The 26,678-nt window shown below is 37.6% G+C and overlaps 1 protein-coding gene across 7 annotated transcripts in view; it reads left to right on the top strand.

The window, feature by feature from the left end:
• Positions 1-26,678, top strand: part of LOC132791564 (kazrin) — a 57,481-nt gene that overhangs the window by 7,314 nt on the left and 23,489 nt on the right. For 5 of the 7 annotated variants that reach the window (XM_060800528.1, XM_060800532.1, XM_060800534.1 and 2 more), the window contains exon 2: positions 9,906-9,939. The exons of 1 other annotated variant lie outside the window; for it this stretch is intronic. The gene's annotated coding sequence lies outside the window, so the exon portion shown is untranslated. Of the gene's footprint in view, positions 1-9,905; positions 9,940-22,237; positions 22,677-26,678 lie in introns of those variants that run through there. One more of the 7 variants, XM_060800529.1, reaches the window with a different exon arrangement.

Below are 26,678 nucleotides of genomic sequence, written 5' to 3'. Positions count from 1 at the left end.
CATGACCATAAATTACGGCCATGCGATAGCTGCAATTGTTGCAGCAGGAGCTGCAGCAGTTGCCACTTAGAATAAACCCACAGCAATAACTAGCTGCTGTCTTTGTTGTTGTAGTTGTTGTTGTTTATACCTGAAGATTGCATGCAACAACGATGTCAATATAACAGCAAAGAGAGCGAATGTGTAACCATAAACCAGCTGGTGACCACAAAAACAATTTGGTGGCTAGCAGAGGACAAGGAACAGAAACAGGACTCTCTCTATGCTGGGGTTCACGTGCGCTTTTCCATGTTAATGGTCGCATGTGGAGGGCGTCAGGGAAACAATTGTGTGTCATGCACTTTCAACCCCAGCGTCGTGTCATGTCTGGACACAGCTCCAACGAAGAGGTAGAGGGGGAAGACGGACTTAGTGTCAGGGGGCGTGAGCAATTGTCTGGCGATGGGGCAACTAAAGCCAATGGACTAAATTGAGAAACAACAAGCAGGACGACAAAAGAAGCAACAGTCTGCTTGGGAGTCTCTTGCTATCCTTGTGTGTTTTTTTGGCTGATACATTCGTTTCGTTTGCTGTACGTTGAGTGACAGTTTCGACTCCCCCTTCCCCCCTCACTCAATGGCAAACCCCTGGCGCGTGTGCACGTGTTCAGTCCCCAACCCACATCGCCTGGTTCATTATTTTAGCCGGTGGCAAATGTTTTGCCAACCCTTCGCAGTGCGTTTTAATTTTGTTTGATGTATTGCCCTGGCTCACGCCCCCTTTTTCTTTTTGATATTTCCCTCGTTTTGGTAAACCCCCCACCGTCAAATAAAAACGCTAGACAACTCCACTTCCAACCACTTGGCAGGCAATTGCAATTGAGTTCAGCGCGAAATCGATTCCATTGTTCTTTTTTGGCAAATCTTTCGACGCGCGCTGCGGGCACAAAAATCTATTAGATCTCTTTTTAGGTGCGAGTGTGAATACACAATTCTATGCAGATTTATGCGATTTCCATTCTGATTTTCAACAACGCACCCGAAAGCAAACAGCAATTTCCGCCAGCTTTAAATTCAATAAACCAGTTCATCATTCTCGCACTCTCTCTCTTTCTATCTCTATGCTCTGCGGGTTGGACTTTTAGTCCTGGTCAGGATCACGCATCCTGTGTTTCAATTGTCCGCGGTGTCGCAGCAGCAGCAGCTTCCCTTTACATCCTTTTGGCATCCCCCAAAAATGAAAAAAAACAAAGAGCCATAAAAGCTGAAAGATGGCCAGCCATATTGTCGCTGGCTAAAAGCCCAAATTGGGTATTCTTTGGAGTGCAGATTGGTTAAAACAACCAAAAGTAGATTGCGAATGACCCGAGCTAAAAGCGAGCAGAAAGTCGCAAGAGAAAACACAGCTAAGCAGCGCTTGAAAAACTCGCAATAAAATGGAATCAATAACTGAGAAAGCCTGACTTAAAATTTTGGGTATAAAATGCCTGTTGTATATTGAAGATTAGTTTCTAGTCTATTACAAAGTTAGCTGTAAAACACTTTTTATAGTTGAATACAAAGTTAAGTATAAAACACTTTTCATTTACATCCTGAGGATAAATTGATAGTTAAATACCAAGTTACTGTATGCAATATGGCTTTAAAATCGATAGATAAAACAGTTTTCGTTTGTATTTTGAAGAAAAATTCATAGTTAAATACAAAGGTAGAGATAAAACATTTTTAGCCTTAAGATAAATTCTTATTTGAATGCAAAGTGAAATACAAAATACTTTTCATAAGTGTATTGAGGATTCACTTGTGGTAACTAAAGTTATTGTATTCAATGAGGTAGATAAAACACTTCAAATTTGTATCTTGAATATACATTTTTAATGGAATACAAAAGCTTTAAATTGTATTTTTAAGATAATTGTATTTTTTAAATAGATACGTGAAACACTTTTTGTATTAAGATTAAATTCCTAAATGAATGCATAGTTAATTATAAAATACTTTTCATATGTGTCTTGAAGATACATTTTTGGTTAAATGCGACGTTATTGTATTTAATGAGTTAGATAAAACGCTGTTTGAATTTTATCTATTTATTAACGGAATACAAAGCTAAAGATTAAATAAACACTTAGATTTAAGATAAGTGAATGTTAAGTTAGTTTGTTGAAAGTGGTTTTAAAATAGATAAGTGAAACTCTTGCCATTTATATATGGAGGATAAATTCATAGTTGAATGCAAAGTTATTGTATGCATTCTAGCTTTAGCATAAAGAGACAAAACACATGAAATTTGTATCTTGAAGATAAATGGAGAGTTGCATACAAAGTTATTGTGTAGAAAGATAAGGCACTTTTCGTTTGTGTCTTGAATATTAATGGATAGCTGCATACAAAGTTATGTGCTCTTCGATAATTCATATGCACAATTGTATCTCGCAGATTCATTTTATGCACTGGTCAATATTATCTGTTTGTCACTTTGTTTAATCAGTCTAGAAACTTTGAATATACTAGATATATACAAGAATTTATATGTTCAATTGTATCTCACGAATACATTTGTAGCAACGTTTACTATTATATGCTTAACACTTAGTTTAATCAGTCTTTAGATTTATAAGTGTATCTTAGATATATATTAACATGAATGTTCACTATTTATTGATCTATTTGTTCAAGTGACTCGGAAAAATTAATGGCTGTAACGGTTTTAGGGTTTGGTTTTGTGAACTTGCTTCGAAGTACTTCTCGAATACTCGCTCTCTCTCTTCTTTCAATCGAAAGTTGATGGAAAAAATGGTTATACGCTCGCTGGCTCGGTAAGGAAATAAAAATTCCATCAACATCAAATGCAATTCCATTAGCACGAAATGATTTGATGCGCTCCATCGTCGTTATCTCTGTAGTGTGAAGCCGGTTGTATTCGCTTTGGACATTGACAGGACAATGAACAGGAACCATGGGCGGGGGCAGGAAGGAAGGCGTAGCGATTGGAAAGCCATAAAGACGCATTCTCTATCTGTCTATGTGTGTGTATCTTGGTGAGTGAGTGTTATGCTGTGTGGCCTCTGTTGGCTTTAGCTTTAGCTTCGACTTCAGCTTTAGCTTTAGCCAACAGACGCATTTTATGGCCAAATTGAGAGACAGCCACTTCGACCTCAGACAGGAAGCAACTGCTCCACAGCTACTCACAGGACTCACAGGAGTATCGCAACTGTGGCACTCTTCTCTCAGACATTTCTTACTCGGTTCTCTGTCGTTTCTTCGTTTGTTTTCATTTGATTTTACGCAGTTGCTTTTGCTTTCGTTCATGTGTTTGCTGAGCTCTTCATAATAATCCAATATATCCCAGTCAGCTTTGTGTGTTCATTCCAAGTCCAAATTATGTTTTCATTTCCATTTCCACTCGCATTTCCATTAACTGCTGTTCGGCTTAGCCGCTGCATGAAATTATTAGCACAATTAGCAATTACCTGTCCTCCAGCTTCACCAGTTCACTGGGACATCGAGTTCATCATAATTTATGGCGCATGCTGTGTAAGTGCAGCTGCAACTGTGCCACATTGCACAGAGAGGGCAGGTTCAAAAGTCTTCTCAATGGATAATATTCTTGTTATTATTGCTGTGCATCGGGTTGTTAATGTTTTCACTAGAATGTGTTACTGATTAATTTATAATTAATGCGAATAACAATACTTAATATCTAAGAAATATTCTTATTTACTAGTTATTCAACACTTTACTTGGTGTATATTAGTGTCATTTAAATGCAAGACTGAAAATTCTTGTTTCCATAAAAGAAGTTGGGTTTTTGGATGAATTTAAGATGCAGAACAGAGTTCAATAGATCCAATGAGCCTCAGTAATCATCTTTTCTAATATAATAATAATAAAAGTAGATTATTTAACACATAGTTATAGTGTCGGCGGTGTTAAGCTCATGATTATAAATTAATTTAACAAGGCTTTTTGAACCCTATATTTTTATGAATATATACATATATACTAATATAAAGGGTCTTCAGAATTTGTATATATATGCATTTAAAAGGCTGAGGAAGACATCTTCAATCCCATAAAGTATATACAATATTTCGACACAGCACCAATAGCCTGTCTATTTGTCCGTCCATCTACATAAACACCCTTTGCTTTAGCGACTATAAAAGATACAGACTCAGTATCTTCCGCATATTATCATACATATAAGACAATCACTATCTTGCACGAGTTTATTTTAGAATGTGCTATTGAGTCGGAATTATAGAGTTACTAACTATAGTAAACTTGTTTCAGCAATAAAAGATTTAAAAAAAAGCTACAGGTATTAACTATTGTGAAATGATAGACCTTTTCTACAATAGTCAATATCTGTAGCTTTTTTACTTTTTTTCATTACAATTCCATAATCAAATTGTTAAAATAGTATTGACATATCTAGAAATAAAAAAATTAGAAATTGCAGTGTATATTAAGTGTTGGTATTGAATAGCAAATGCCAAAACGATAGGTATAGGTAGATTTATGATATATAGAAACTGATATCGACTTTAAAGTTAAGAGAATGGGTTCCAAGTACATTCCTTCTTGAGTTAGTAAGTGATATGATCTGACTCTTTTATAGGTGCATAGCAATAAACTAAATTAAATATATGTATATCTTTGGAGTTTGGTAAAAACTTTTATCGGCTAAAAATTTTGTTGCGTAGCTCTACATATAATATTTATAGCAAAGATCTAACTATTAACAAAAACGGTTCCGTTGGCAAGTTGACATTTTTATTTATTATTTATTTTTCCATTTATTTACTTGTTTAACAAACTTCTTAAATGGTTCTCCAATTCTCTTGCCACCCTCGCATGACATTCTCAGCGCTGTATCCACTTTGAGCGGTTGTGCAGCCAAATTAAATGATAGTTGCAACATTCCCCAGGATCTCGCTTCCTCTCTCCCTCTTCCTCGCTTTGTCTCTGCCATGTTCCTCACAGTGACCACACTAATGGGAATGGACTACCGCTGATGCCGTTGCTACTGTTGCTGTCCCAAAAATTCTATTAGCCTCGTCCAAGCAGCGTGTGGCACGCACTCGTGGGGCACACAGCTCGCAATCGCATTGGCCGTGTCTGTGTCCGTTGCGTGGTTGCAAGCTGCAATTTTAATTTGAGCGCAGCAACTCGGATGCTACAAAATAGAAGCCAAAACACTTTGTGGCACCTTTGAAATGGGAAACTGTGAGCACACTGAATAGCGCACTCTCGTAACACAATCTTTAACTAAACATTAACTTGGCCACTCGCTGCAGTAATTCAATCTAATTGCCTCGTTAATTTGTTGCATGCCACTTGCCACTGAGTCTCGTCCTTAGAAAAATGTTTGAAAAGTTTACAGTTGTCGCTTTAAGTGCCGCCATATGGTGTTACCTAAAGGCAGAAAGAGATGGAACGAATAAGAAAGAGAGAGAGAGAGAGAGATGGCAAATGGAATGTTGTGTAATGCACACCTTCCACAAAAGCTGGCTGGGAAATGGGCGACAGTTGCCCCCGAGCGAGGCATTAATTCCAACAGCTGCCACAGCTGTGCGACCAGAGATGCAGATGGCGTGGCACTTGGATGGGGCAGAGACACACACACACACACACACACAAACACACACACACACACAAAGAGACAAGCATATGTATATATGGAATTCCTACATTGCGCCATGCTTAGAAGTATGAGGCAATGGGAATTCCAAGCGTCACACACTGCGGTGGCTGCCACAGCTCCAGCTCCAGCTTCTGCTCCATCTCCAGCTGTTTTGCCGGTGTCGATCCCCGGATGAAGCACAGCAGCAGCAGCAGCAACTAGAAAATGGAATAGGAAATTGAGTGTGTGTAATGCGTGCTTATGGCGCCCATTTTAAATGCATTTCTCGCAGACATCCCGAAGTTAGCAACAAGTGATATGGCATGCACCTTTGAGGGGGCAACACACATGACATACGAATGTGTGTGTGTGCTGCTGCTGCTCACTGAGTTTGTTCTTTTATTAAAATCGTGTTGCCTGTCAGAATAAACTCGATTTCCCAGCTCCTAGCTCACGTGCAGCGCCCTCTAGGAGTCATTTGCATATTGTCGCTCAACTGGAACTTGGCAAATTTCTTTCATTTCTCATATGTTTGCCCAGGTTGGCGGCTGTTGCCAACAATACTACAATATTAAAGAAGTTTCATTTCGTTACCACTTGCCATAAGAGACGGGTACTCATACTCATACTCATATACTATACTACTCACAGTCAGACTCATACTCATACTTGCATTTGTAGTCGCATGTCTCTGTTGCCTGCTGCTGTTGCAAATAAATTTGTCAAATTGCATTCCCAATTCGCTGTTTTTTGCTCTTCTCTCCTCTTCTCTTCTCTACTCTACGCTATCTCTCTATTTCATTCTCTCCATTGCCGCTTATGCAACACCAAGCTGTCAGTTTGAAGCTTGGAGTAGTTCAGAGTCAAAGAGGAGAGTTGGGGTGTTGGGTGGATAGTCTGCAGCAGCCACAAACAAGCGACAACACAGCAATATGGTTTTGGTCTACACTGCACGTCCACGTTCGTGTGCTTCCTCTCTATCTCCCTCTCTCCACACCACACATTATTCTCCGCTCTCTTCGCTCCAGTTCACCACTGACAGCTTTTACACATTTCATTTTATTGTCACGTACGCGTTCATTTCGCAGTTTCGTAGTTTCTCTTTATGGTAGGTCGCTACTGCTGCGCTGCCGCTCTGCCGCTGCGCTGCTGCTGCTGGTTTTTCCTCCAAAATTATTTCTATTGACATCCGCCATGTAAGGCCATGGGCCCAGAGTCGACGGATTTTACCTCAACAACACTACGAGTAATTTATCATTTTTGTCGCACGTTGCTTCTTCGTTTCATTCTTCTTTTTTTCAAAAGCTTCATTTACATACAGGGTGTTGCTAATAAAATAGATGTCAACACCGCAACTTGGGATTTGTTTAGGATTGTGTGTGGATTGGGAAATTTGAAAGAAACTTCTAACGATTGAATAATCATATCAAATTGCTTGTGTAGAACTTGTAATTTTAGATTAACTAAAAACATAACATATTTTATATTTAATTTTTCATATAATAAAAGACATAAGAACAACTAAGTTATGAAATTTATTTTTAAATAATTAAACTACATAGAATTTACTTCTGCTGAGAAAAAATAGCACAAACTTTTCATAGAGTATGAATTATTATAGAATATTATTTACTGGCACAAAATTTTCAAAGATTATGAAATATTATATTATTATTATTTATTTACTAAATGAGAACAAATTTTATTTCCATGATTACATTACTTTTAATTTATTCATCTTTGACATTCCGCAAATATTCCGAAGGATTTAATGATATATTCCCATTTCAATTTTACTACTCTACTTTTTATGATTTTTACTAGAGCTTCACAAATTATTGATATAAAAAAATGAGGGAGTACAAGTCAATAAAGTCAATTTTATATGCTATTATCTGATGTATTTCCGACATTGTAGCGTACATGAAAAGTTTACGATCTCAAGGCATAATCCTCGTCTTAATCTGTAGTGCTCAATTTCTGATGACAATTTGATTTGCAAATGCTTTGACATCTGCATAGCTCAGCAATTTGTAGTTAGGAAGCAATTAAATCAAACAGAGAAGCCAAAGCTAGGGATAGAAACCAAGAGAACCGATAAAAACTAAAGTCAAAATGAAAGAGAAAGAGAGAAAGAGAGAGAGATGGATAGTGAAGTAGTTTAAGAGTTTAAGCATCGTAAGTTGTTGCAGCTGAAGTTGAATTTGGAGAGCAGCTGCACTTAGTTAATTGACCATTAGAGTTCGCGTGCAATGTTAGCTTTAACTTTGCTAATCAGCTCTGAGTAAATTTTCTAGCAAATGAATTAAAATTCTTGGCAAATGAATTAAAGCGCTCGAGCTTGAGCTGAAGACATAAAAACTTGCCAAGCACTGAGCTTCTCTGGCAAGCAGTCAGGCAACCATCTATTCCTTGTTTGAAGGAGCAGTCACAGCTGGAAAGGAGTGGAGATGGAAGACATTCGTGCCCCGCTAATTCAGTTTGCCGTATCATCTTTCAGTTTGTGTGCGGAGCACAAAAAGTTTCCAGCTGCATCCTTTTTTATTTTGGCAGTCAAGTCCTGGGGATAGTCGTGGATTACACGCAGATGCAGTTGCAGACGATAGCAGACGGTAGACAGCAGACGGCAGGCGACAGGAAATATGAAAACTAACAGACTTATTGCATTACTTACGCTAAATAACCCACTTACAAAATGGTGCACATGAAGAACCGACAGAATGACAAAACGACACGGCGAAAAACAGAGGTGGAACTTGAAGAAAAGCAGAAGCAGCAGCAGCAGGTAAAGCGTAAAGCGTAATGATAATGATAGTGATAATGGTAATGATGATGCGGCCAACTTATTAAATCCTCCTCCAGCGTCAGCTTCAGCGTCACAAATAGAGTTACAACCCGCTGACAGTTGCTACGCGTGCGGCGACGGGGGCGGAAACTTGACAATTGCACAAGGCAGCAACTTGACAGGCCCACTGACAGCTCTCCAGTTAACCAAGAGACAGAGAGACAGAGGGACTGAGAGAGAGCGAGGGAAATGCGAACAAAAGGGCCAAGGCAAAGTTTTGGCATCGCCAGTTGAATACCTGAAAAATCAGAGATACGTGCCACGCACACACACACACAAATACACACATACACACAATCGCATATCGTATGTGCAAAGCTGGCATTCAGCATACGCATGTGAAAGGCGGATCGATGTGAAAATGTGGTTTGTGCGCTTTTCCATACCCTGTGTTCCAATTACGCATCGTCAAAATGGGGTTTTCGCTTAACGAGTTTATTACGCGAGAGAAATTCGATCAGGGCATTATTAAAGTGTATTGCTTATCGCTTAATTGAACGCTTTACATTTCCAACGGCACCTTTTTCCATGAAATGAAACTTTAAGCGGTTTCTTAAGCATTTAAAATTTGTTTGCTGGCATTCTAGGGTAACATCTAGTCATGCGTGCTTGCAATATGTTGGCTCTTTGCAACGCTTTTCTTTGCGTAGCATTGCCGGGTCATAAAACTTGCATTCAGAGAATGGTTTTTTGCATTCTTCGGTTGTTGTATTTGTATTTTTTACGCTCCTGCGGCTTCAGCTTCAGCTCTTGCTGTCCTTTGTTTTTAACTCGAAAGATTCTGAATTTTACATAAAGTATGACTTTACTGTTCCGTAATAATCTGAATGCTTGAAGAGAGATAGAGAGAGGAAGAGAGAGAGACTCGCATGCATGAATGTCTGCTGTTATGTATACAGTGCGTATACTTGTTTCTTAATTTAAACTCGCACAAATGTCGTATGAATGTATGAAAGCTTCTTTTGCATATGCGAAGAGAAAGAGAGAGGGGAGAGAGAGAGACGTCCGGCGGGAGTTGAAAATGAAAATGAATGAAAATCTAATATGGCAGAAAACCCAATTAAATTCAGCACAAAGCAAGAACAAGGCATCTGGAAATAATTCTGTTTACGCTGAGTGCAAGACAAGTTAAATCTCCTTGTGGATGGCTCACAGCATCAGCATCAGCATCAGCAGCAGCAGCAGCAGCTGTGTGCACTTTGCAGCTCTAACTGAAGCCGAAGCTAAGCCAGCGACAGGACGAATGCTGCTTGCGCCTGGGGGTAGGCAATGAAAAAGCGCAGCAGTTCACATTTGATTGGATTTGCAGTTTGTTGTGCTGTGCTGTGCTGTGTGTTGGCTAAACTGCAAGCCCAAACAATTTGATAACAAAAACGAATTCCACAACTCAACTGCAAACTCAACTGCCAACTATTTTTAATTATTTTTCTATTTGTTTATTATTTATTTGCAGATGTGCATCTAAACAATTAAGCGACTACAGAGCGGTAAGTCTGGTACATTAGATTGTTTTGCAGTAGTTTTTCGGTTTTTGGTATTCCAGTCACGACATCCTCGATGGGCTGCCCAAAAAAGGAAGTCAGAACAGCTCAGCGCATTTTTATGGCAATCGTCACAGTTACAAGCGAAGTACGTGAGACTATTTCCCCAGCTACGCTATACGACTCAGAGTTGATCGTTGTTATACTCTGCTCGAAGTTCCACTACAAACATACATTTGCAACCACTCCATTTGATTCTCACTCCAAGTAGATGGTTATATAACCCTTGCGCCACGTGTGAACTGCATTTTATTTTACAACTTCTGTTTTAAATGTAAATACAATCAGCAAACGAACGAACGGAACGAAATCATCAGGAATCATTTACTCAAATCAAACACAAACGTAATCCTATTTGTTGACGCTTTCTTCTTTAATCTCTCTGGCAATCTCTTTAGTCAGAGGTTGTCTTAAGCACAACACGAAAATCGATTTAACTCAAGGTATTTCTAATGAGTCTTTGTGTGTTTTTGTTGCTGTGGTTTATCACACTTGTGCGTTTTTCTTTTCCCCAATGCGGTTACATCAGTTGAGCCACAACAAAGTTTAGGCTTTAAGCCAGTCGAAGTCATGCAGAAAATGCTTTAGTCAAGAGTGCTTGACTATTAAATTTATAAATTAAATTAAATATTAAATATACTGCTTTCTTTAAATTCGGGAAAAGGCAATAAATAATTTTTACACTTTACTAAAATCTTTCCAATTATTCAACTGAAATAAACATTGAATATTTATTTGTTACTACTTAAATAATTGCAAGAATTGTTTAGTTTTTGGTCCACTTGGTCTCTCCATTGGTGTTTAATCAGTCACAGGCTTTTGACAAATCATTTTATATATCGTAATGCATTCATTTTTTTATGTTAATATCCATATTTACTAAAATATTGAGTTAACCAAATTGAATAATTAAAAAATAAATACATTAAGCTGTTATAACTAAATTTTGTCTCAAAGCTGCGTCTATAACAGAATTTTTAAACGCGTTGGTCGTATGCACTGCTATTTCAAAGTTCACAGTTGTATATAAAAGATAATGCCTTTACTTATTTATTTCTTTTCAAATATTGATGTGCTCGTTTATTTTGGTTGAATATTATATCTCATTACTATTACTCATTTCTAAATAAATGTAATTTCTCGTCATCAATGTACCCACGTTTCGATTACAGGGTATTGCAAAACATTTAAGTATACATATGTCAAACAAAAGTTCTACTTTTGTGGTGTTGGAAAAGGATTAAGAAAGCAAACGAAGCCGCAGTCAAAGAGCCGAGTGCTCGTACTTATTCATATATAAAATCACACTCGCACTCACATTCGCACTCGCACTCACACTCATGCTTAAGTATGTGGCACAGTGGAGCAAAGCAGAGCTGTGAGTGTGTGTGTGTGTGAGTGGCTTGACTTCGCCTTTTAATACGTACGTACACTCGTAATTGATGTCAGCATTTGTGGGCCTGCAGCAAATCAATGCGAGCGTGTGCCGTGGTGCATATCAGATATAGCACTTGCTGCTTGCAACTTCCCTCATGCCACTTGCCACTTGGCAACCACCATTTGGTGGCACACTTGCTCCACTTGGTTCACTTTCCATTTTGTGGCATACATAATTCACTTGTTGACCGACTTTCGATCGATGTTTTGACCGGGGCTGAAAAGATTTCTTAGCGCGCTTAGCTTTAAAATCGAAACTTTAAAAACTCGTGTTGACTCTCAACAATGTAGATGAAGGCGGCTATATCCTTTGTTTTTATGAGAGCAATGCGTTGCACTCTTTATGCCTGCCCCGGAGAGTATCGACAGCGCAGCATCTACAGTATCTACTGTTTGGCCATAAAGTGTCGAGCCAAGAACTAATCGGTGGCAGCCATAAAAGTAAAACTGCCGCAGTTTTGGACCACAAAAGCAGCAGAGAGAACCTAAGCGTGAACAGAAAAGTTATTGGCCAGTAAAAGTAGAAGGTGAACAACGTTGAATGTAGACAGAGAGAGATAGAGAGAGTGAGAAGCTGCAGTGCCACATGTGGCAAGCGACCGTCTGTGGCTGCAGTTGTGTGACATCTTAAGTGCATTGGCCGCATCCCGAAGGGGGAATCCCATGGTCATAGCTGTTGCATTTATAGCCACATTTTAGCAACGAGCCAGACAAAGTCAAAACTAAAAGAGGAAACACACAACACACAACATACAACAGGCAACAGTCAACAGGCAACAAAAAAAATCCATGTTCTGCACTGTCGCAGTGCAAAAGTTTGTTCGCTTTTTACGGGCATTTTTATTAATTTGGGTACGCTCATGTGGGTCGACGACCCACAAATACCACAGCAGAGACGAGAAGAGAAGAGCAGAGTGGAGCGGAGCAGCTCGACTAAGAGCTCACAATGTGGTTTTTACGCGCTAAAGAACAAACACGGGAGCGCGGAAATCCTGAACAGATTTATGAAAAACTATATCCGCAAAGCTTTTATGCCATGCATAGCGCGGCAGCCAACAGCGAGGACTGCGAGGCTGTACATTAATTTTAAGGATATTCTCATATGTACGTACGTACGTACATTCGTGCCATACCCAAAACTCTGTCAAGCATGTCGAAAGTTATGCACAGACCTAAATAATGCACCCTCGTAAATGTGCTTAATAAACCCGGTAATGCATTATTTATTTTCATTGTTTTCCGCTTCGGTCCCATTGCTCTTTACATTAAATCAAAGCGTTAAACTAAAACGTATTCAAATGCAACTACTTTATAAATAATGTTTTTTTTTTTTAAATTTAGTTTAGCTAATTTACATTTACATCACAAATTCAGAAATGAGTTTTAAATTGAAATTAACTATCTTAATAAAATATATGTTAATTTTGTTCTTTTACTATTATTAAAACCAAAACCAGTAAGTGAGATACAGAGAGCGTGATTTCAATAAAAACAAAACTATTTAGTATTATCATTTAAACCAATTAATATTCCAAAAATATACTAAAACACATCGAAATGTATATTTAGTGTATTTCTCTGTCGGGCATTCAGTTTTATATATAAATAAACTAATAAGCTGCAAATAATAATTTATAAAATAAATATGAAATCTACCAAAAATTACCAATCATATATTTTTGGTAGATTTCATATTTATTATTATTACTGATATAACAAGTGCTCCTAAAGACATTATATCTTTATATCTTAGAGTCCTTAAAATCTAGTTTCACATACGGGTAAATGGACAGACAGACAGATTTAAAAATAAATTAACAGACATATTGCATAATAATAATTTATAAAATACTGAAATAAAGGAAAATATATATTTGGTATATTGATATAACAAATCCTCTAAAACACGCTTTTTTCTTTGAGACCTTAGTGTACGGTCAAACGGAATTATAGTCAGAATTAAAAATAAATAAATATATATGGGTAATTCTCTGAGGGATGTCGCGTGCGAGCAGCTTTACAGAGACAAAAAAATACATATTCTGAAACAATTTTAAAAATAAGAAAAGGTTATTTTTATAGCTCTACATTAGTACTTTAATTAGAGCTAAGAATGGTTTTGGAATTTTTTTTCAGTTTTGTTTTCTATTCTAATAATTGCAAAAATTAACAAATTCGTACGCAAAACCAAAAAATGAATGAATTTATATATTCTATCGTAAAACAAAACAAGTTCCTAAAATCAATCTTAGCTCTAAAAATAGCGCTAATCCAAAGCTTTAAGAATACCCTTCACTTATTTTTCAAATTGTTTTAGTTTAGGTTTTTTTTGTCACTGTTAAGCTGTTCGCACGCGACATTTATCAGAGAATTACCCATATACCAAATTAAATGATTGGTTTATTAATAATTAACGCTATCAAAAATATTATGTCTCTATCTCCTGTAGTCCATGAGTTCGTGGAACTTACAAGGAATGGTCTAACATACACATATATGTACAAATAAATAAAATAAATAAAGTGCAATAATAACTTATAAGGAAATATGTTATTAAAAGTGCTTAAAGTTCTTGAATTTTATATGATTGATTTCGGCTGATAGCTAGCTATCATTGAAGAATTATATAGTATATATTTTTTTGCCACTTGTTATCTTGGAAAACGGCAATAAAAATTCCCCCACTTTTTCTTTTGCTGCTCCTAACGAATTGTATTGATGTGTTGCTATCAAAATATAGTTTTATTTCTGAAATATGGCTAAGTAGCTTAAAGGCTTTCTGTGCCAGCTTCGCATTTTCAACTCGCTGCTTACGAGGGCGGTTTCAAGAGTGCTTAAGAACATTTAAGTTTAACTTCAAATAGTCCTTAATTTATGCGAAACTTTCTTAAGCAGCGCACAATGAACTTGAGCTTCAATTTGTATCTATTTTTGGTACATCAAATAAACCCTGGGTTTATTTATACACTTTGAAGACAACCCTCGTTTGTATGTCTCTATATATGTATAGTATTTCATATACTATTGCAAAACGTTTTGCCAGCTTATAAACTGCCAACGCACGTTCGTTCTCTGTTCTGTGTTTTGTGTGTAGTTCCGCAAAAAAGTTTTCGGCAATAATATATGAGAAATGCTTTCAAAAAGAATTCACAAAATTGTCTCTGCCGTTGTCGTTGTCGTTGTCGTATGTCCCCCATCTTTATTACATATTCTTTCACTCGTCACAAGAGAGCGCACAAGTTTTGCTAATAGAAGCGTACGAAAGGCGTATACAATGCCAGAGGGAATTTCTGTATTTCGTCATGATAAATTGCCAAGCATTTAAAATGCTGGCGAGATTAAAGTAGTAGCTGAAAATTCATAACTCGAAATTTTATCGAATTATGTGAATTTGGTTTAAATTTGAATGTTGTGCCTCACGCAATTCAATTGCGCCTCTAAATGGTCGAGGGTATATTAATTACTTCATGCTAATAGCCACAAACATAACCACAGTCGACAGCGAGAACGAGAACGAAATCCCAAATAGCCAATTCACTGGGCCCGAGTCCCAAATTGGGGTAGGTGTTCAGAATTGTGGCCAGTCATTATGCTGGACGTTGGGAGGCGTTACAGCTGATGACCAAGGCGGGGTCATATGCCAAACCAAAGAAAAAAAGAAAATAAAAATGAAAGGACTGAAAATAAAGAAAGCAAGCAACGGATGAAGCGTCGTCCTTTCGTGCCATGAATGAAACTTATTATCTGCGTCAGTTGTACACAAACACGTACGTCCCACAGTCCGTCTGTCCGTCCGTCCGTCTGTCTGTCTGTTCGTCGTGGACTTTACTCTGCCTCTCTGCGCCCTTTGCTTGGCCATGACTGGGCGCAATAAAATCTTATTAAGGCGCTTTACAATAAGCGCACAAAGGGGAATCTGAGGCTGCCACAACCACAACATCCAGAGCACGGCCAGAACTCTGGATGTGCACGGCCATAAGGCAAGACGACCGACAAATATTTCGATTTTACAAATGTGGCGCCAAACATTCCGAGCGGTCCCCTCCGAAAATGTTTATGTGCAGCATTCGCAACTGTAATAAAATATGAAAGCGAAAATATTGCGCATACGCCGCATCGTGCGCAAGCCATCGAGTACATTTCGTTTGGGTCCCCCTGACCCACCAGTCATTAATAATATATATCTGCTTCCGGTCTCCGCTCCACAAGCTCAACCTCGTCGACTACCAAGTGCGATAAACCGTTTAGCAATATCCGGACAAAACACAAGAGCGAGGAGAGAACGTGGCAACTAAACAACACACACCCACACACACTCACACACACCCACACACACGTAATACAAATAATTGCAGTTTTACTTTTAGTTATCGTATTGTTTTCTTAGTTTTTCTCTGCGTGTAGTGTCAAAGCATTTTGTTGACCCAACTATCGAACGTTTTATGGGCCCCATTCGATGTTGTTGCGGAAATGAATATGAAACTCGTATATTTTGAAACCTCTCTAACGCGTTGTTGATTGCAGAATAAATGCAATTTAAAATGTTTTATTGCAATCGAAAAACAGAATAATTTATGGGCGTAATATATATTATTTAACTCTCGAATAAAATACACAATTCAAATATTGAAGAAAGGTTGTTTATTATTCAATTTAGTTTATTAATATGCAATATTAAATGTTAAAATAAAATAGAAATTCAAATATTAGAGAAATATCGTTTATTATTCACTCGATACTTGCAAAAAAGTCCTGAATTTAATCATATTTACAATTTAATCATTTATTCATGGAGATTATGAGAAAATAAACTAAAACATTTTTAAGTTTAATTGAAGTAGCGGAGAAATGTAATTTATTATTGAATGTAGGAACTCAATACTTTAAAGCAAATGAAGACACATATTCACAATACTAATAATTCATGGAAATAATAATAAAATGAAAATTGATCAATTTCAATTAAAGTTGTCAGGATAGATAATTTATTATTGAATGCAGGAACTCAATACTTTAAACCAAAGTTATCAATTTAAATAACATATTTACAATAATAATTATTAATGTGAATAACAAAGCATTTCAAATAGCTTTTAGCAATTTTCATTGCAGTCGTAAAAATATATAATTTATTAGGCAATTTAGGAACTCGATGCTTGAAAGCAAAGTTTTGAATATAAAACACACATTTAAAATAATAATTATTCATTGAAATAATAATAAAATGTTAATATCAATTTCAATCTAAGTAGTAAAATACGATATTTTAATATTAAATTTACGAACTTGATTCATTCTCATTAAAGAATACAACATCTTCTGGTAAAATATCAACTATTTACTACTCAAATACAAATCAAATGGCATTTATAAAGTAGTTTATTATTCAATCTAAGTACTCAGTTCTTTAAAATAAAGCAATACTCAAAATGTAATCATGCAAATAATGTAATAATCTAATACGTAAAGAAAGATAGTTTATTATCCATTTCACCAACTCAATACTTTCAAGCAAACTTCCCAAATTTAAAACACATCTTTAAGAGCTATTCATTTCACTTGAGTAAAATAGCTGTCTGTCAATAGTGTCATGTGACAAACCCAAATCAAAAGCTCACATTCGAATGCTTCGAGCTGACTGCTCGAAATGTATTTATTTAAATTCCTCATGGAAATTGATTTAATTTTGGCGACGGGCAACTCAACAGATTATCAGTTCTTGTTTGCCGATAAGTCTTGACACTAAATTCAGCAACATTTTGTGCTAAGGACATAATCCTATTACCAAATTGCACACCCCGAGAAATATATATTTGACTTTTATCTGCAGGCAAATCGAAGGCAAAGCACATATGAGATGATGACATCGATTCGAATCGAAGTCGAAGTCGAGGCAAGCAACTGTTGAATGGAATCTAGAGTGCAATATTTTTGGCTGTAGTTTCCATAGAGTTTAAATGGCAAAACACAACAATGGAAACAATAACGAATGAATATATATTTTCTTTTTTAAGAGAGAGAGAGAGAAACACTCGCATATGAGAATTTTATTTATTTGATGCGAATTCGCATTCTTGCTTTATATTCATGCTTATTTATGTATTGGGTACTTTGAACAATGCCAAAACTTTGCCGACAGCTAAACACGCACACCGTCATACACCCGCACACCCCCCTCACACACACATACACACACCAGCATCGATATAGAAACTCACTCTGTGATACCTTGTTCGTGTTTTCGCACATCTGGGCTAAAAGTTTTGCCAATAAATGAAAATAGGAAGCACACGACGGATAACAACAAGATGTTGAAATAGGTTGTCAACCTAACGCCCCCTTCTCGCCACGCCTCCAGCTCTGCTGCTGCCAGTTTCCGTCTTGAAAATGGCGACTGTCGACCGTCGAGCTTCTCCCGTCGACTCTCGACTCTCGGTTTGTCGCTTGTCGACGATAAGCGCACAACATTGATAAACATGCCCATTCAGTATCAGCAAGCAAGGGCGACTCGCTGCTAGTTTTAACACAGCGCACCAAAAGGAAGAAGAATGATGATGATGATAATGATGGCGATGATAATGCGGTTGTCTGGCAACGCATCAGATCGTTGACAACGCTTACACGCAGACACTTGCAATAACAGATGCAACTGCAGCAAATACAATTGTGTATTGCGTCGAGTGAAGTTCTTCTTGGCACGTTTGTGCTGCCTTTGTTATACCCTATACAGGATAGTTCAAGGGTTGTATCTACTAAGTAAAGTAAGAAACTTAAGTATATTGATGGGAGTTTCAGGCCTTAGTCGATTATTGCAATAAGGAATGGTATTCGTTATTTCAATAAAATAATAATAATAACAATGAAGGTTTAAAATACATTTTAAATAAAAAATGTATATTCATTATTTTTACTATTTCTTGTGGCTCATTTTGAGTCCAACAATTTGTTAAGTGACTAAGGATTATTTTTGAATGTAGATTTATGTATTGAAACATTATATGATATGATATATGATACATATGATTTCTTAAATGGTTTTCTAAGTATTAGTATATTCCATATATTATTCACCAACTTATACGATATAAAATCTTAGAAAAATAAGATGTGGAGAACTTTCTGGACACGAAACTAAGTCATTACATATCACCAACAAAAGATGCTTTATATATTTATATAACTTATATGCTTACTGAGACATTGGAAAGTGAAGGATCTTTCGACTTATAAATATTATTATCACTAATTACAAAAATCTTAGTAAAATTTTTGTTAGCCGATTACTTTCGAGCAATTTAAATTGTTGTATGTTGTATTTTGCTCTTCATAGTTTGGTCAGAAGATTAAAATTATTGAAAAATGGTTTATAAATTATGTAAGCTAACTTAAAATGTAGTTTACTTTTGTTTTTTTACTGCTTCCAAACTGTCAAAGTGTCACAACTTTAAATCGATGGCTATCTTAGCGAGTGCGGAGTAACTGCAAGTTATTCATACTCATTGTTGCATTCGCACATTGTTGGAATCGAATTGAGAAACGGTTTGCACGTCTTTCTGTGAGTTATAGAGGAGGAGGGTGGTGAGAGGCGTGAATAGAGAGCAAAGTGTGTGCTCCACTCGGGCAGCATTTGACTAACGACAAAGCCGTAAATTGCATTGCAAAAATGTTGCCATAGTGTTGGTAGACTTTACATGGGGCCAACTACGAGTATGATGAATAGTACCGATTTTCACTTGATTGTAAATGTATATACATATATACACGTTATATATAGCATGCAGATATGTGCGCGCATAGTTGTGCAGATGCTCATTGTCAAGCTCAACAATAGTCAGAGTAGGCGTAGTCTATAGAGATGAATGAACCTTTCATCTGCACACAAACACACATAGAAAATATAGTATAGTGATTGCGATATACGCGTATGTGTGTAAGCTGGCAATCGATTGATAACACAGACGTGTGCATATGTATGCTACACATATGCCTATACAATTTTGTTGGAGTTCATTTCATGCCGCTGTCGCTTCTCTCAGCTGCTGTCAGACCGATAAAACTCTCGATATATGTGTGCGTGTGTGTGTGTGTTTGTGTTTAAGTTGTGTTTTATGTTTTCACGTTTTGCGGCATCAGGATGAAGTCGGTTCAGGCTGATAAAGTTTTATTAGCCGCCTGTGACAATAGGCGGAATCAAGTTACAGAGACAAGTCAAAACTGTGGATGCAGCTCTGATGTTGTGGCCAGGCACTACAATGATTGTCACTTTACCACACACACACACAAACACACACGCATGGGCAAATAAATACGTTGTAGCAATCTAATACGTATACGTAATATGGAGTATACGCATATTGAGTATACGCCAGGTGCGTTCGGATTATGAACACCAGTCAAGCACAAACTATCCACAACATATATCACACACACACACACATAGCCTATGTATATACTTACTTAGTATGTCTAATGAGTGTGAGCTACAGTTGGGACACTCAACCTCAGACGCCTCATCAGAATGTCGCAGGGGAAGGGAGAGAGAGAGAGAGGGACTGCAAACGAGCTTGCTTGTGGTATTTGCCTATATGCGAGTCAGTGTTTGCACAGGCCAAGTAACTAATTACTCGTATCTCGACTAACAAATCAAATTAGTTTGTTCAACTCCAATAAAACTTAAATTGCAGCAATGCGACTAGGAGCAGGGCTCAATTCGGAGTTAGCCCCAGTTGACCTGTCTACAAAATTGGCAGCACAAAGCTCAGCAGCTCTAAAGATGGAAGAAAATTGCATGAATTTTATTACGTTATTGATTCGGCATGACATTTGCGTCACACATAATTTATTTGATTAATTTGGCATTAGTTTTGTGTTTGGTGTACTCAGTAGTAACTTAGTAATTCTTCTGTTTAGCATATTCAAATTTATGTTTCCTTTAACTTCATTTCATTTCTAATTGGTTTCCTTTTTCGGTTGATTTTATAATTTTCAATTTTATTTTCTACCTATATATATATTTCTATTGGTATACTACAACTTTATGCTAATATAAATTGACTGTAACAAAAAAAGGAGGTACCCCTCTATAATTATATTATATATTTTTAAGTAGAGTATAATTCTACTGTAGTCCATAGTTTAGTATAAAATTCTACTAAATGTAGGCATCTTCATACATACATATGTATATATGTTATTATTTTATGGTATAATAATAATATAGCAATAGGTAGCTAGTATCTCGAATTGAGTTTTCTCCCTTGTACAGTATATCATTATACTAAATTTAGTCATATGTGTATAACCGTATTTTTTGGTATAATAAAAATATTGCATAGCTGTTATCTCGGCTGTATTTTTTTCTCTTTTATAGTACATTATTACACCAAATGTTTCTATACGTATATTTTAGTATTTTTGGTACAATAATAATTCTGCATTGGTTAGCGTTTATCTCGACTTTAATTTGTATAGTATTAAACCAAATATAGTCATCGGTATATTTTAGTATAGTAAAATTTTGCAAAATGAACATGTACAATTTTTGCGCCTTTTTTTAGACAAATGATGGACGACAATTGAGTATTACATTTAGGAAGACGAACAGAGAAGAACAGAGAACGAGTGCAAGAGAAAAGTCTGGAGTGTGCATTGAATTTGAGTACTAGAGTAAATGGGTATTGTTATTCAATCTATGTGCACATGCTTAACGTAACATGGACACAATCACACAAACACACTTACAATCACACACTTGAGGCGGCAACAATGACAGTAATGCCATCATCATCTTCATCCTGTTGTCGGCGACTGCATTGATAAAGAGACAACAAGCAGCAGCAACAAACAATGGGATGAACAAAATGTGACAAAACACGAATAAACGTAACGACACGAATTAAAGTTAAATCCCATCTCTCTCTCTCTCTCTCTCCCTCTCGCTCTCTTCGAAACTTCATTAATTATCATCAAAGTGTTGCATTTTATTTGCCAAAACCACAAAAAAGCATGTTGCTGCTGTCAACGCCTGAAACTTTTCAGCAACAACTGCAAACATTTCATTAAATACAATTTGTGATTGTTATTGCTGCTAATCCCAGGCAAAGCAACAGCAGCTGTTCAAGTGCACTTCTAAAGTTCATGCACAACTTATTTGCCAATTTGTTGCCATGGCAATGCAATGCAGTTTATAAGCTCTTGGCTCTGGTATCGTAGTATTTATTTACTGCTTCATTTGCAGCTTCATTTATTTTGCATTGACATTTAAAGTCGATTCGGCTCGATGCTCAGCATCCGAATGTGACCTTCGGCTTACGAAATGGCTAAAAAAAACAACCGCAGTGCTCACATGGATTTTTGGTGATAGAAGCCCGCGCGGCCAACAAAATCAGCAAAAACGTAAACAAACACTTGGCCTTAGGCTCAAACTGTGTGCGTGTGTGTGTGTGGAAGAAGCAAAGGTGAAGCGAGGTGAAGGGAAGCAGCCAAGAGCCGAGGCGCTGGCTCGTGAAAGCTTTTTGTGGTCGACGCAGGCGCAAGATCTCTCTCTCTCTCTCTCAGTGCGAGAGCGAGGCATAGCAAAGCTTTGTGCGTGACGTCAGCTCCCTCAGCCACCCTCCACAACAACAACAACAACAAGAGCAACAAAGGAGTCGCCAAATGCCAAGGACTCTCACACGGATTCAGACTCGATTTCGACTCGGCAAATAACGCCAATGCCGCATTCGCTGCCGCTGCTGTTGATGATGATGCGGCTGCTGCTGCTGCTGCTGTTGGTGACGCTCAGTGCCGTTCGAGACATTCGCCAAGTGAGACGTGAGTGAGTGCCCAGTGAGGAAAATATATTCAATTTACACATACATTGAATACACGTATGTGTGTGTATACAATTTGCACGTGTATAAGTGCTGCGTGGGTGCTTCAAGTGTCTATGTGTTTGTGTTTGTGTGTGTGTGTGAAAGTGGATGCTTTTGAGCGTCAATAAAACAAACAAGTTTGGCAACCAACGAACGAAGCTGCCAGCAAGCACAATATCAACACCAATAACAACAGCAACAACAACAGCAACAAGGACAACAACAGGAGCAACAGCAGCAGCCACAGCGACAACAAATACAAGAAAACTAACAATTAGCGCTTCAATTGCGAAACCAACAGAAAACGCTTGTGGTTCAGCCTCCCAGTTCGCTCCCTCCTCCTCCTCAATCCTCCCCTTTGCTAGCCACAGCAATATAGCGTTCAATTTAAAGGTAAATTGGTAAAGCAGGGCTTCAATATATTGCGTTGTTTGTGTGCTTCATTGCTGCTTATTGCGTTTGGTTCTCATGCGTTATTTACGCACTCGCTTTTAGCCCAAATGCCGCAGACAATGAAAACAGCCAAACATATATTCGCGTATAGTACAAAAAAAACCACACACACACACACAAACACACTTGAACATATAAAAATATGGCCAACAACCGCACGAGGCGTCGACAACGACGCCGACGACAAAAAGGCGACCAAAACACGAAAACATGGCCAAAATTCGCCGAAATTCGGTCAATATTTGTGTCTGACTTTGCGTATGTGTGTGTGTTTGTGTGTGTATTAAAAGTCTACTGACTACAAAAAAAAATACAAAAAAAAAAAAAGCAAAGGCGAAAAGGGAAATTTTCAGCAGTCTTGTGCTTTGACAGCGAACAGCGCTGTGTGTTTGCAACCGAATCTGTGTCAGCATAAATTGCGACGCAACGCGATTCTGTTTGAGCCTGGCCAAAAGCAAAAAAAAAAAATAATAAAGGGGGTAACACAAAACACAAAAATAAAAAAAAGGCTAAAGCAGAACAAATGACAGGCGAAGCGCGGCGCATAAAGCAAATTATTATTTATGCAAGTTATTTCCGCCATAAATTATAACGAGTGCGAAATGCAAAAACGGCATTATAGAAATAATAAACGCATTAAAGCGAAACTGTGTGCAAGGAAATTCAATACGCTGAAGTTGAGGCTTAGTTTAAATTGAAGTTTGATTTAGCAACGAGGTGTATAAGTTGCTTTTGATTTGAAAATATATAAAATAGTATAAATTGCTTCAATGCACATTAAACAATTCAAATTTAAAATTAAGAATGCTAGAGGCGACTATGAGATATCCGTTAGCCTTTTTAAATAAAAGAATAACATTGCTGAATTATTGTTAAAATATACTAAATGAATTTAAAACACACCGTAGGCAATAGTTGGTATATCGATATACTATTACGCACCAAATATACCATAGAATACAAAATATACCAGATTGTCAACTAAGATCCAAATTAATAAACCAATAAAATTAATAAAATATTCCGTAGGTTTTGGTATATCGATACTATAACTTTCAATATATACCAAAAAGTACAAAATATACCTCATTGTCAACTGCCTGTTACACACATTTGCTGTAGGCTAAAAGTTTTAACACCCTTCTATCTAACATGCAAATCTCGTTTTAAATATTTACAATTTATGTTTGCAAACTATGTTATCAAAGCACTCAGTTCAACATTATATTTATATTGCAATAGAATTTACAACAAGGGCAATTCACTTTATTAAGCCTGCAAGTTTTAACTCAATTGAAAACTATTACTTATCTTTGGATATTTAATAAATAAACAGAATTTATTTCCGCACTCAATTAAGAATTCTCAATATAATTCAAGTAGCAAAGTAATTTATTTTCTTTCTGTATTTAAATAAAATTGAGTTGCCAAATATTGAATAATACAATTCATAATTCTTTTGTGTCTCTAGTCAAGTTAAAGAAAGTTTAGTTCTTTTTCAAATTAAATTAATACAAGTTCCTGGCATGGCAAAATAATCAATCAATTGTCAGTCATTTGTCAAACAACTTCCAATTGAGTTTTACTGACAAATTCAAAGCAATATTCTTTCATGCATTCACTAATTTATTTCGTAGCTCGCAAAGAAAACTTAATTTAATCACAGAGCCAATTAACTCTAATTATTATTCGAATTTTTGTCTGGGCACGCGTGAAATGTGCGTTGTGTAAATTCCACAAATTGTTTGCATTGCTGATGTCAATCAAGGCCACGTGTTGTTCTCACCTGTCCGAAACGACAGTTGTCAGGCGTGTCACAAGGTGATTCCCGTCAACGTAATCGCTTTCTCATTTTTTATATGGTTATATACAGTCTTTAAGTAGACAGGACATGACTATCATTGGATCAGGAATTCATATCCGATCTGTGCTGCGCTGTGTCTGCGAAAAGGATTTTAAAGGCGAAGCTGTGAAGCGTTTTATGAACATGTTATTAAATCCTCTCGACAAGGATATGCATGCGAATGTTTTATGCTCGTCAAAGAGAGCGCACATGTGTGTGTGTGTGTGTGTGGCATGTATGTGTGGTGGCACACAGGCATGGAAATAGCGAAATATTGCGTGCATTTTATTACAATTATTGTTACGCATACGCCATGTGGAGCAGCCCGTTGCGCGTAATAAATCGCTTGACAATAATTCACCCGACCGAAGGAATGAAAACGCCATCAAGGTGCAGAGAGTGAAAAGGAGAGAAGTAGAAAAAGAGAAAGAGGAAGCAGAAAGAAGAAAAAGAAGCAGGCAAGGCAAGGCAAGGCTATTAAGAAGAGGGACTTAAAGTATTTCCCAAGTGGCAAGCTGTGCGCACTGCGCCCTTTTGGGGATTGTCGCCAGCACAGCACAGCACGGCATAGCAGTCAGCCAACCAGCCACGCCCCTACACATATATATATATACATATATATAGCCAAGAGATAGCCAAGCAAAAGGCTCACACATCCGCTTCATGCCTTGCGCCTTGTGCCGAACTGAGTTCCGCTTCCTGTTCCTGCCGCACACAAAAACAAAACGCAGACTTAGTTTGTAGGCTGCACAGTGTGATGCCACGCACCTTCCTGTGTCGTGGTATGTGGCTTGTGTGTGTGTGTGTGTGTGCACGCACACTTGCTGATTTGACATGCTCTTAATGCCAAACAAAAACATAAGCTCAAGGACATGAGTGCAGCTCGTTTGCCGTCGGCCCCAATCTTCTTGCCGCTGCTCAAAGTGTGCCTCAATGTCATTATGTGTAAATTTTTAATGTTGCGAGCCCAAAGAGGTTGCAACACCAAGTGTAGCAACAGCAGCAAGAACAACCCCTCGAAAGTAGGTTATCAAATTGTGTATGCAGAGGGTTAGGACTCTGGGGGGCTGCTGCCAAGTTGTTGCACTGAATCCTCCGCTGCCACATCTGCCGCAAGACACAAGAAACTTTTACTTATCGCGCACACACACAGACAACAACATTTACACAGACATTTTAATGGCAAAATCATTTACTGACCCAAGATTACACAGCATTAGCAGCAGAGCTCATCCTGCCACCTTCGAGAAGGATGTCAATGCGGAGGCGGGGAAGGCAGCAGAATGAGGCATCAGCTGAAATATTTTGCATGTTTTACGCTACGGCTCGCTGCCAATTGGGTCAAGCATTTTCATTTCGCGCCTGGCAAAAATATTTAGTCTACCCAACACACACACACACACACACACATTCGTAGCTTACTCACACCTCTAAGCGTAAGCAGAAACGGAAACCGGAAACCGCTTGCCAAACTTGCTTAGGGAGAACAACAAGTAGAAAAAGACAGAAAAAGTGGGAGAGAAAAATAGAGGCGAGAACAAGCTGTAGCCGCATCTATTTAGTTTAATGAAAAACACAAAGTTTTCGTTGTTCTCCCGCCACTTGCCACTTGCCACTTGCCGCTTGCTGCGCTGCGTTGCGCTGCCACAAATTAATTGCAAACTAAATGAGTTTCTCCACTCAAACTTTGACTTCTTCTCTATCTTGTTGAAACACACAGATTGCAGTCAATATACTCACTCGTACACACTAATTGTGTGCAGTCGGTTTAATGAGTAGATGAGGATCTCGTTCTAATTGAGCCACTCGGCGTATGCGCAATATTTCACAACTATCAACTATCAACTTTCAACTTTGCATGGAAAACACAAATAATTAGATGATAACTTCATTTATGGCATCGACGTTGAATATTCAGTTGCTGCTTGGAATTTATACGCAAAAAGTTTCCAGTTCCACACGATTATGAGGAACTTTATGATGTCGGAACACAAAAAGGCGAGCAAAATATGCTAAATGCTTCAGCTACTGAATGGCTAAAGCAATGTATGGATGCAAGGAAGGGAACATTGAGCCTTTTGCCTGAGCCTTCAGAATAA

Source organism: Drosophila nasuta, chromosome 3 (genome assembly GCF_023558535.2).
Source record: "Drosophila nasuta strain 15112-1781.00 chromosome 3, ASM2355853v1, whole genome shotgun sequence".
NCBI lineage: Eukaryota > Metazoa > Arthropoda > Insecta > Diptera > Drosophilidae > Drosophila > Drosophila nasuta.
Note: the sequence above shows the minus strand (reverse complement) of the source record. Positions and strands in the feature narration are given on the sequence as shown.